Source organism: Ctenopharyngodon idella, chromosome 7 (genome assembly GCF_019924925.1).
Source record: "Ctenopharyngodon idella isolate HZGC_01 chromosome 7, HZGC01, whole genome shotgun sequence".
In the NCBI taxonomy this organism is placed as follows: domain Eukaryota; kingdom Metazoa; phylum Chordata; class Actinopteri; order Cypriniformes; family Xenocyprididae; genus Ctenopharyngodon; species Ctenopharyngodon idella.
This window is the reverse complement of record NC_067226.1, coordinates 23,564,251-23,577,189: the sequence shown is the minus strand read 5'-3', so window position 1 is coordinate 23,577,189 and position 12,939 is coordinate 23,564,251. Positions and strand designations below refer to the sequence as shown.

General features: G+C 37.1%; 1 protein-coding gene across 4 annotated transcripts in view; it reads right to left on the bottom strand.

The window, feature by feature from the left end:
* nlgn2a (neuroligin 2a) overlaps nt 1-12,939 on the bottom strand; it is a 191,871-nt gene that overhangs the window by 166,980 nt on the left and 11,952 nt on the right. The gene's annotated exons all lie outside the window — the stretch shown is intronic.

Here is a 12,939-nt window from a genome sequence, read left to right as displayed (position 1 = left end):
GAGGCCTGATATGCTCAAGCTATTAGCAAGTTACAATCCTGAATAGCTCTTGGAAAAACTAAAACAACCTCAGGGGGTGGCATTTACTTTAGCATGATTCAACAATTGATCTGTGAAGTGAATTGCCATTTTGTGTCAATTCTATGCGGCAACATTTTCTCTATGCTAAATGTCTTCTCTTGTGCTCTCCAGGCTACTAAACTCGAGGACTACACTGCTGCTCGACAGGTATTTCAACACACTGAGTGAGGATGAAGATAAACATCAAATTAAATACCAGGAAACTCTTAACAGCTTTTAAAACAGGGGTCACAAACTCAAAATATCATGGGAGCCACTAGCCAGGTGGATATCTCCATCAAGAGCCTGTTGAACAGGTTTTTTTTTTTTAAAACAATCATGAACTTTAACTTTATACAGAACTAATGACTGTAATAATCTCCTTTCACTGCATGTATCCAGTGTGGACAACAATTGTGTCCAAAATCATTCCCTATTTACTGTATAGTGCACTATAGCTATGCTTCCATCCAAAGTTGCAAATTTTACTTACGCGCAAAATTGTAATATTGCATAAAACATCTGCAAATAAAGCAATGGTTCCATCCTATGTGTTCAAGAGAACAAAACTGTCACTTCCTGGATATTGGCGCAAAATATCTGTAATAAAAATGGAAGTTGATGCAATCGGGGAAGCCACTATGGCTCTTTTGTTCTGACATATTTGATGTAAAGGATCAAATAGCCAAGACTATTTCGACTCAATTCAGTACCCACAAATGGTCCCGTGCTTATTTGTGTTCAGGCTCTATAGTCTGAAGACCATCAACGGTTTTTAATTACAATGCGAATGCAACAGATTGCAAATGTGAATAAAAAAATATTTGTCAATAAAAGCGTAAATGAAATCTGTTCATCATATAGTGTTCGAGTCTCTTTAGAAAATTTGGACTTAAACCACTCAATTCATATGAATTAGCTTTATGATCTCTTTATGAACTTTTTGAAGCATCAAAGTGTCAGTTGCATAGCTGTCTATGGAGGGACAGAAAACTCTCAGATTTCTTAAGAAAGTCTTATTTTTATTTTTGGGTGAACTATCCATTTAGCATTAAAAGCTAAACAAACATGCTGAATTTAAAGTCCAGATTTAAAGTCAAACAATTACAATTCAGTCTCGCAGGTTAAATGTAGTATGTGGACTGAAAGATTGAGACCCCTGATTTAAAAAAAAAAAAAAAAAAAGCGCTCCTACTCATGAGATAACCAGAGATAACCAGACTATACTGAAGCAAAGCAAGGAGCATGAGAGGAAGACAGGCTGGTAAAAGTAAAGTAACAGCAGTGCCATGGAGGCACACATACAGTCCATTTTAGCACTGACACTGCTGTGTGAATTTAAAATATAATTCATTAGCAAAATGTGATGAAATGTGACATTATGGTGGCAAACTTTCATTCCATATTTACACAAATCATACCACCACAAACAACAGCAGCCGCCTTCCCCTACGCAACCCAAGTTCCTTTAATCATGTGTGACATTACAGTCGCCTTGCCTTGATGATCACGCAAGCAAATCTAGTGCCCACTTATCTGACAGATCTTTGATTTAATAATTGTATTTGACTGCTAAGTAATCTCAGACTGGAAAGAACACAAAATAAAAAACTAAAATAACATAAAGCACAACAAGTGCAGACTGATTCATGAACAAATGACTCTTATGAACCAGTTCTTTTAATAAAAGAACATATCAATAGTGCGATATACAAACAATAATCCGTTTATAAAAGCAAATGGCATGGAGGGCACTATACAAACAAAACAACAGTCCTGATATAAAAAGAAATGTGTGTAACAAAAATGACACACATGTCCTCTGAACGTATAGGCTCTCTTAAAAAACATGATAGACGTATTGTGAGATTTTGAGAGAAAAAATACAGATAAGTCAAGCCTAAGTCGCATTTTATTACATTCAGAAATAATACCAGCTACATAAAGCGAATGTTATAATGCACAAACATTATAGTAACACTATAAACATTGGCTATTTTAGTTCCTCTCACCTCAAAACAAATCCTTAAATCTGTAAATGTATTCAGAACAGAACAAGAATGAAGAAATATAAGTAGCTTAACAGGCCAAAACTAATTCATTTACAGCAAAACTGAAAGTAACGAGCATTGGGCTCACGTAGCCTACCTCTCTCATTCGGGACGAATCCAAATGTTTCCTCATGCGCCATATATTTGATTGCTTAACTATTATTTATTATGTAAACTAGGCTTTGTAGCCAAGCTACTTCACACACGTTCCAATATTATCATGAGCAAAAATGTGCCACAGTGGGCCTGCGCTCACGCTGAACGGCACGGATTGTAGCCAACTACGGACTATTTAAATTGAGCAGTGTAACTTTTTATGATTGGTTGACTGTTTATTTCATTTTGTTAATGAACAGGCTGCGATGTCAAGCTTGCAATGCTAGAATATCGTGAGGTGCAGGCGGGAACGTTGACCAGAGGTTGAGGGGGCACACTGACCGAGGTGGCCAGTCCGGGCCCCCTAGGGCCCCCTCGTGGCACCTACACTGCTATTTTGTCTGCATGTGTTCACCTGTACCCAAAAATAGTTTCCAAAAGCCACTGTCTCCCACTTGCTCTCTTTCCAAACTACAGGTGTTTGACAGTACCAGGGCCTGATTTTGTGTGTGAGTTTAAATGAATGCGCTCTCACAGCACATGGTCTACTTGACCTACATGCTTCAACTGAAAATGCCTTAATGGTGTTATTTTGCTTTGATTGGCAGGTGCATTTAGCCCGAGTAGCTTGAAAAAATAAAAAAAATAAGAGAGACGTGGATAATTAGTGCCAATCAACCGCAGGCGAATCATCATGCGCTTGTCAAACTGTTCATTTTCTATGAGATGCCTTAGCTTGCATGCAATGGGAATAACACCTGTATCACTAAACAATTATGGCACAGTCAACCACATAGATGTTTAAATGCCCTTGAGGGTGTGTGTGTGAGAGAGCGAGCGAGCGCTTATGTGCAGGCCAGGTTTTATGAAGCCTATGCAAGGCCTTGTGTCCACCAAAGAGTTTTTTTCTAAGGGCAGCTTATTTTTTCAATTGTTCTCAATGGGAGTGCCGCACATTTAAAAACGCTAGCAACATGTTCAACTTTGGGTAAAACGCAGCGCTCATCATTGTCTCTTTTTACCCAGCTGTCCAATCACAGAGGAGGAAGGGCGTGAAAAATACCATATCGACCAATGGTCACATCCTGCTTGTACAATGGCAACCGACAACAACAAGAAGCACAACAACGGAACAAAATCATCTACAGTAAAACAAGGGCCAGAGCAAGTACTTCACATTGTGTCGAAATTAAAAACTATTAACATTTTCCGTAACATAGCAAAGCATCTTAACTGAAAAACGCTGCGCCGTCATAGCACTCTAAAGTACGTGCAGCTAGGCATCTTCAGAAGAGCATCTTCCATTTTCAGCTGGCTAAAAACACTTTTTTCGAAGAGTAAATATGTGCTAATGTCCAACTGCAAACATTTTGCATGTGTGTTGTTGTATGTGTGTGCATTTATTTGCCGTAACAAACTACGTTTGGCATGCATTGTATGTGTACTTCCGCCCGGCTGATTATGTTTACATTTACATTTATATTCTTAGAAAGTACTTTCTTACCAAAAACCCCTGGCGCTGAGCACTTTTTCCCCTTTTCCGCCATCCCTCCTTTTTCCCCTCTTTTCATTCATTTTCTAAAGCTCTCACTCCAGGGTGCCTGTCGTTTTTCTTCATCAAAGTGCCGGGCTGTTTATTCTTTGTAGGGTGTGCTGATGTTGAGTATAATGGGACATGCGCCCTGTGCGATTATATGGCAACACACACTCGCTCCATCACTGACACGCACTGGATGACAGATGAGACGCCCGCCCGGGAGCGCTCCTTTACCCACAATCCCTCTGGCAAGCCAGGCTCTGAGCTGGAGGGTTGACAGCCCTGCCCTGAGTGTCCATATCGGATGGTGGAAAGAGGCCAGAAAGCTGTGAGGTAGTTCCTGCATGTACACGCGTGTTTGCGTGTGCCTCTCGGGTCAGTAATGTTAAGCCGGTGTGTGATTGTGAATATGGAGCAGTGAGGGAACAACAAGCTGGGGTAAAAATAGAAAGGTTTCAGGCTTCAGGCTAAATACACCGTGACTGAATGTAGTTAATGCTGTAAAGGTAATGTAAGAGAGATCAGAAATAGTTTATATGGTTTTTAAATACAACATAAACGTGCTTTATATCTTTATTTTTATAGTATAATACAAAGTATGTTCATACACTGGCAGTGAAAAGTTTGGAATAATTCCGATTTTTTTGGGGTTTTTTAACAAGTCTTTTCTGTTCACCAAGGCTGCATTTATTTAATCACACATACAGTAAAAACCGTAATATTGTGAAACATTATTACATTTTAAAATAACTGTTTTCTACTGTAATATATTTTAAAATGTAATTTATTCCTGTGATGTTAAAGCTGAATTTTCAGCATCATTACTCCAGTCTTCAGTGTCATGTGATCCTTCAGAAATCATTCTAATATGCTGATTTAGTGCTCAGTTATTATCATTTATTATTGGTGCTCAATCATTTGTACTGGTTTTTGCTGCTTAATTTTACATTATACATGAAAATAAATGGTAGTGTATCATAGTTATTAGAATGATTTCTGAAGAATCATGTGACACTGAAGACTGGAGTAATTCTATGAGTAATGATTTGAAAATATATTCAAATAGAAACGTTATTTTAAATTGTAATATTTCATAATATTACTGTTTTACTTTTAATTTTATCAAAAAAATGCAGCCTTGCTGAACAGAAGAGACTTCTTTAAAAAACATTAAAAAATCTTAATTATTCTAAATTTTTGACCACCAGTGTATTAACCATCTATGGTACAGTGTTGTCATACTGTGACATATTTTGCAACAGTTTTACATTAAATGTAATTATTTCATTTGCAATTATTTAAAGTACTATGAATTATTTTTAATGTACCTTAAAACAAAAACAGTGTAAGCTTAGCTTTTAAAAACTAATGGATAAATGACAATTATTAAATTTTAGTTTAAATTAATTCTTAATATATAAAATAGATACATTCATAAAATATTAATTTAATTGGAGAAATTGATACATGAAAAAAACGTAATCATTCACATAATGTGTATCTGGTTAAAAATAAACATACTGTAATGCTTTGACAACTTAGATATAGCCAGATATAATGGAAATTAACAGTAGTTAAACAGTAACAGTGGAAAGAGAAAGAGGGAATGGGATCAAGTCCAGAATAAAACCTACAACACCTACATTAGCAACATATCTCAAATTTACAAAGCATTATGAAATCATACGTGTCAAAGTTAATGTTCTTTCACTCTTCCATTTGTCCTGAACGCGTATCTGTATATGTATCCAGTGTTAAGCGACTGAACGCCAGTGGGCGGGGCCTATGGTGGGAAGATGTATAACTCTTCGTCAATGTATTGCTCTAGAGGCAGTCATATGCAAATTGACATCACAGATCCCGCAATATCAAAACTAGCTGTTGTTGGAGCTTGATTAAATAAATGCATTGTGTCTAATGAGGGGGACATTTTAAGCTATGAAACTTGCAGGATGTTTTAATGGTACAAAGACCTCTTATATGTCAAAAGATCAAGGCAAATTTGATTTCTCATGTCATGACCCCTTTAAAGAAAAAACCATTTAGGACTGAACTTGATTTTATCCTTGAAGAATCAATTTAAATGTTAAAAAAGGGTATTCAATCCCAGAATGGAGCCAGTTCTGAATGTAAGCAAATAACTATTTGGCTGTTGGTTAAGTGGGAAAAAAAAAAGTATTACATAGCGTTGAACATAGACAATTTTTTTTCCTTTAGAATAACATGCAACCATGAATCACTCACAATAAGAAATATGTGATAAGAAAGTGCATATCTTCAATTTTGATTACATATTGAAAAAATAATTGTCTTTGCTTGACGATTTGACAAAAGTGAAATAACATGTTTTCTCCGCCTCAATACTATCATCAGGATTTCAGTCTTTTACAACAATCCACTTTACCTTTGGGAATATTATTTTGCACAGTCACATTTAATCTTATTTCAGTGTGTTTTTCATTTGACAGCAATGTGCTATAATCCTGTCCCAGGCTGGCGGTCTGTAATACAGATTCATGTGAGCAAATGAAACTTCACTGTCCAATGCCCTGCAGTACAATACAGCATCACTTTCATACATCATTACAATGACTGTTGCTAGTGAAGAAATAAAGACAGAAAGCAGCATGTGTAGACACAGCAGAACGGAGGTTGTCTCGTAAAGTTAAGCTCTCAAGAGACAACTAGAGTCTCAAAATTCTAGTCATTCTCATCGTGCTTTTATGTTGTAGGTGGCAGTGTTGGGTTGGTTCCCATTAAGCCCCCCTCAGTGCAGACTGTTTACAAATTTAGCATTGTCCTGTGACTAACAGCCTGTCTGCCATATGTTCATATTCACCTTATACCTGATCCTCAGATACAGGCCTCCTGCTGCCAAACAGAACTACAGTAACACCATGAGTGCGTCTCAGGAACAGCTACATATATACAGTATACTGTATAGACACACATATTTACACATTACTGTTCAAACGTTTGGGGTCGTAGAGTTTCAACTCAATCATATTAAGTTAAGCTTACTTCAATGAAATTTTGAGTTCACGCAGCTTTTATCTATTAAGTACAATGAACTTTCATTATTATTTGAGTGAAATAAACTCTTTAATTTCACTGTTTTTTTTTTTTTTTGACAACCCTATTCCTTACATTCAAATTTGAATTGCAATTTAATTAAAATTCAGGAATTGAAAGCCATTCCCAATTCAGCTCTGAATGATGGTTGGGCACACCAGCCATAGCACGTGCTTGCAGAAATATCTCTGCAGATCTATGGGAAAGATCTCAACCTTTTGGCCTTTTCAACAGCAGTCAGCAATCTAGTAATGGAGGGAGAGTGGCCCTGCTGTAGCCTCGGCAGTAAACAAGAATGAAAGAGTGAACAGTATACTCCCTAGAGACACGGGCAACTCTCCAGGCAGTTAACACAGGCTTCAGCAGGGCACATGAAAGGGAGAGATGAAGAGAGAGGGTATGAGGAAGATAGAGAAAATGAGAATCAGGTGAACTGACAGACAGAGAAGCTGAAATAGGCTTTACTAAAGCAATCCTCAACATCCTGACAGCCTCATTCACAGCATCTAAGGTGGATTGTTACACCATGTCCTAACCAGATGCGACGTGACAAGTTCCGGAAACAAGTCATTTGTCTGTCCTCAAAGGAAGCGAAAGTGCTGCACGATGCAATATAATCACAGGCAATCAGAACATATTTGATATTTAATATGCAATAGAGAGGGATTTCATCCAATGAGATTTCAATGGGTGAGGCTATCACCATAAAGATAGAAACCAAGGAACCAACAAAGTGTCTGTCGCTTGTCGCAGTCATGGAAAATATAGCTTTTATCGCTTGCCACTTTATTGCATTGCGTCTGGTTACACGCTGTAAAATAACAATAAGGTTTCCACTGTGTGGCTCTAGAAAGGTGAGAGGCTGAACACAACTAAAACCTGTGATGCTAAGTTCATTTGACAGATTTCATTTAGCTTCTTTGACCCTGCCATCAATCAAACAGAAGGGAATGTGCATGTACATCCAGTGTATGGTGTTGATTTGCTTTTTCTTGTACCTGCCAGAACCCACCTATGGCTAAGACAAAACATCCATACACGACAGCAGTGGTTCTGATGGGGTTGAGGACAGAAGGGGAAAACAATGCTAAAGGCAGATAATAAAATGCAGCTAACCATACAATCGTTTATAGTTATGGATATAGTTATATAATATCACAATATGAAAATAAAATAACACTGACATTCGCATATACTAAAGTTCAAGAGTTAGTCAGATTTGGGTTAGTCAGATTTGAAAGTAGCCTCTGGTGCTCACCAAGGATGCTTTTTATCAGAGTAAGAATGATATTGTGAAATATTATTTTTTAAAAAAATTTCTATTGTAATATTTTAAAATGTAATTTATTTCGAGGATGCCAAGCTGAATTTTCAGCATCATTACTCCAGTCTTTAGTGTCTCATGAGCCTTCAGAAATCATTCTAATATGCTGATTTGGGGCTCAAGAAACATTTCTTATTATTATCAATGGTGACAAATAGTTGTGCTGCTTAATATTTTTGTGGAAAGTGTGATCATTTCCTAATCAAGTCTTTACTGTCACTTTTGACTAATTTAAAGCATCGTTGCTGAATAAAATTAATTTCTTCAAAAAAATATTTTGAACAATAGTATATCTTCAAATACTCTTATCTACAAAGAAAAACAGTAAATATATTTTAAAGGTGCTATATGTAGAGTTCAGAAACCCTTGTTATTAGTGACACAGGTGGACGTTAGGTGAACTGCAGCCAGAAAGCAGCAGTTAAAGTCCCCCTGTGCTGAAAATCAAGTTTTTTTAATGTTGTTATATGTCTATGTAGTGTTTTCAATATGCTTTAAGACAAACCATGTGCAAATTCATAAGTCAACACCATTGCTGAGTATTTTCTCTTTAAAACTACAGTAAACCAAAGACAGTCTCAAACCTGTGGTTTGAAATTGCTGACGTCACAAACTACCTTGTAACCAATCACGTCAACGTGCCGGTGGGCTTTAGCATATCATTAACTAATGATATGTCTCAAAAGTCTCAAGAGTCTCAAAAGAAGATTATCCCGGTATATTTTTCTGTTGATATGAAAAATTGTGTAGATTTAGCAATATAGCCGGTGTAAGATCCATATTATGATGTTATGATGAACTATATGCCTTACTCCACTGACGTTCTGAGCTGTTCAAAGCGTTTCTAAGGATACTGATTGTTAGAAGGCAGCTGTCTGACTCGTGAATGTGAACATGGTTTGTGTAACATTAGCAACACATTATTAGCTGTTTGATAATGTAGTCAAGCAAAACGCTAATCATATTAATTACCGTTATGTGTCCGATGTTGTAAAAAGCGATACCATTGTGCAGAGTTTACCCCAGTAAGTTGACCGAGTGGATCTCGTCTGAGCTCGTGTGAGCGAGTAAAGGTGGGGCTAATTATCATATTCATAGATCCATGTATATTAAATGAAGCAAGGGTGTAGAGTTACATTCAAGCTATTTTAAGGCATTGAGATTTTTTTTTTTTTTCACAGGAAAAAACATTTAAATATGTAATTTTGGTGATCAAAGATGAGTTTTAAGTGATAAAATACAGGGGGACTTTAAGAAAGCATCTGATCATAGCAATGTGCATATGTTTGCACGAGCTCTGCAATTCACCGGCATCATGTCAACAGATGAGGTAATTAAAATTACACTGTTAAGATAGTTTGATTTTAAAGTACATGTGAGACTTGTCGCCTTTGCATGACACATTGATGTTACAGAATGGCTTTTTCAGAATTATCCTGAACATTGCATTCGTTTCATGTGTCATTGAAGGGAAGAGAGGCTCTCAGGAGCATAAACGTGTCATTCTTTGGATTTTCCCGGAGAAACCTGCCCCAATCCTTCACATAAAAAATCAGTCTACGGGCTTTCACAGACAACATAGGAAGTCGGGGAAGGTCTCAATTTTTAAGTTTAAGCTGGTCACACATTGGCAATAACAAACCGATCAATACATGAAAATTCTTACACATAGCCCCTTTAACTTATATTATATTAAGATAAACCATGTTTGTGACAACCACAATAGTGAATTATTACAATAATTATTGGATTTCAACAAAAATCCAAGAAACATTTAGAAACCAATATATTTTTGTGTGATAAACAATTATGGCATGTGTTGGGTCACCAATGTAATGTCTGGGTCCTGAAGCTAAATCAGTTGCAAACTATTCCCTGACTGCACACCTTACATTTTCATTAAATGGAAACAACATAAAAAAAAAATAATAAAAAAAAACGTTTCCTCTGTAATCTCACTATTAAGAGGGAAAAAACAAGTCTATCCGTTGTTTAAAGGAATATCACTACTCTATAACTGAAGCGTGGCTTTACACACTTAAGAACTGAACAATTGCTCAGAGGAGTCACAAAATTATCAATGAGTGAAACAACTCAATACGCTTTTATTGAACCGCCCACATTTGTACACCAGATAACATCCTTCAGCAGGAGAAAGAAGAAAAACAAATGGAAATAAAAATGTGCACTACAGCAAGGTATACAAATGATCTGGATACCTGACTCATTATATTTTTCTCATCAAACAACGATAAACACCACCGGGCGTCATTTTAAGAGTACCCTCGCAAAACTGAACAAAGTAACTCCTCCATACATCACAGCGACACTGTCATGTATTTAGCTTATTAGAGATATGGTAAAATGAACATGCTAATGTGCTTCACAGTGCTGTACTCCCCTCTGAGGACGTCTGAGTGCTAAACCCAGAGTTCGGCGGCTCAGGGAGGCCTCGTCCCACTAAATCATATCTGCTGATTGCCCCCACAGACACATGTTCCTGGTCCTGATCCATTTAGCAACCGGCTTGGCTCATTAGGTTCTGACACAGCGTGTATGTGTGTGTGCAGAATATGCTGATGGTTAAATAGGAAGCGGGCTGAATTGGGTGAGGGGATACCAGTCTATCCTAATTAGACTGAAGCTCAAACCTCAACCCACCATCCCAGTGGAAGAAATGAATGAAAACATTGCTGATTAACCTTTTATGGCCCCGAAAGTGCATACATCAACATATAACAAACAAGGTTTTAAAAAGACAATAAGAAAAGGTTAAGGAAGTGAAAAATGTCCCTCGGTCCATTAAAAATGACACATCTGTGGTTAAACGCAGTGGTTCGAGCCCTGTCTATTGAATTATAGGGAAGAATGGATGAAGTTGGAGGCTTAGAAAGCCTTTCTCTGGAGGCCTAATTTATGAGCATGCTGATCAATGGTTAATTAAGCAGAGAGAGACTGAGCAGCATGAATGAAAGAGGGGTGAAAGAGCAAAGAAAAGCTGCATGAATGAGGGGTGGTCATGGGAAATGTAGTCTTCTATAATTACAACGTTGTTTACATGGGCAATATTGGCATTGGAATTAATATGAAAGCGGTTGACATTTCATCTGACGCTTCAAGAGGGGCTTACAATGATTCATTTATGTCTGAAAGCTCTGAGATTGCCGCCTCTGTATTTCCTGGATTCTCTCTGTGATTAACAAGGAATTAAAATGTAAAGGTTTCAATAATTCAAATAGGCATAAAGGTGTGTGAGAGAGAAAGAAAAATCTTCCCTCCAAAAGCAAGATCAATACAAAGATGTTTTCATCATTATGTTATAAAAACATCTTTACCTTTAACTTTTCATAATCATTTCTGGCACTACTACTCAATTAAAAGAACTTTAAATTGATTTTATCCATAAGTAGGTAAATTAAATATAGTTCAAAACAAAGAACTTATCACTGCAGGTTATAACTTTGGCACCACTAAAATAATTTAAGGAAGCAATTAAAATGGGCTCGATTTTTTACAATGTAAGACAGCGAGATCTTGGGATTCCTCTTTCCCTAGGTGAGAAGCATGATTTGCAAGCAATCTGTCTCATCCTTGAAAACATGTTTATTTCCCTCGCAGAAAAAAAGTAAGAAAAAGGGAGAATCCTGCTGACTTGCATTTATTTCTACCCTCCTCTGCTCAATCTTAATTTTCCTTCCCGCTTCCAAAAATATTTCCCTGGAGTTGGAAATTGAAGAAGGTCATTTAATCTCGTATCACCCATGTCTCTGGTGTTTTAACTAGTTATGGGATTGCACAAGTGTCATCCCACTTCATTGGGTTATGCCCATGTGCTGTGAACAAAAAAAAAGCTGCAACATATTATGTGCATTTCCCATGAGCCTGTCAGTGAGTGACATTAACATCCTCTGCTGCCCAGCAAGGTGTTAACGTGTCTATGTCTCTGATGCAGCACGCTTTGTCCCAAATGACTGTCTCTCTGAAATTGGTGGTGCTGGCAGAACAAGCTGCAATATCTCATGTACCACAACCAACTGCCAGGTCCCCATTATTCTAGTGCGGGGAAATGGCTTTTTTGGGGGGAAAGGCTTTTTTGCCCTTTTTAAGAGTGGTGCTTGCTAATGATAATGTGTGTAATCACATTTACATTTTTACCTGGTGGATAATAACATGGTTTTAAAGGGGTCATGATGACATGGATTTTTTTTATTATTTAAATAGATTCACTTACAATGTTAATAAAGTTTTTTTGCACAGAAAACAAAAACAAATTTATATGCAGAAAACCGTTATTTACAGATCAAAAATTATGAAATCATTTACTTACAGTTTGTGATGCAGCTGCTGTAAGATCCAGTACAGCCAGCTGCTTCATCTTTCAACAAAAGTTTCTTTGCGAACCTTCCATTACACTGTGCCTCATTTACAAAACAATCTGCAGTCAAATGCTCCGAAAAAACATATAATCTTCCGATGTGATCCATTATAATAAACATTCCACATGTTTCTGATGCTGGTATCCTTCTGAAGTCTGTACAGAGATGCAAAGGAGCTGTTTAAATTGAATGCGTCAAAGTGAACATTCTTTTACTCTTCCATTTATACTGTATCCAGTGTAGACTGCTTCAGTGATTATAATGGTTTCTATTTGCTTTTGATGCGCAACACAACGCTTACATCCATTGTAGACATATGTCAGCTGTTAAGCGACTGAACGCCAGTGGGCGGGGCCTATGGTGTGGTGATGTATAACTATTCGTCGATATCTTGTTCTGGAGGCAGTCATATGGAAATGTATT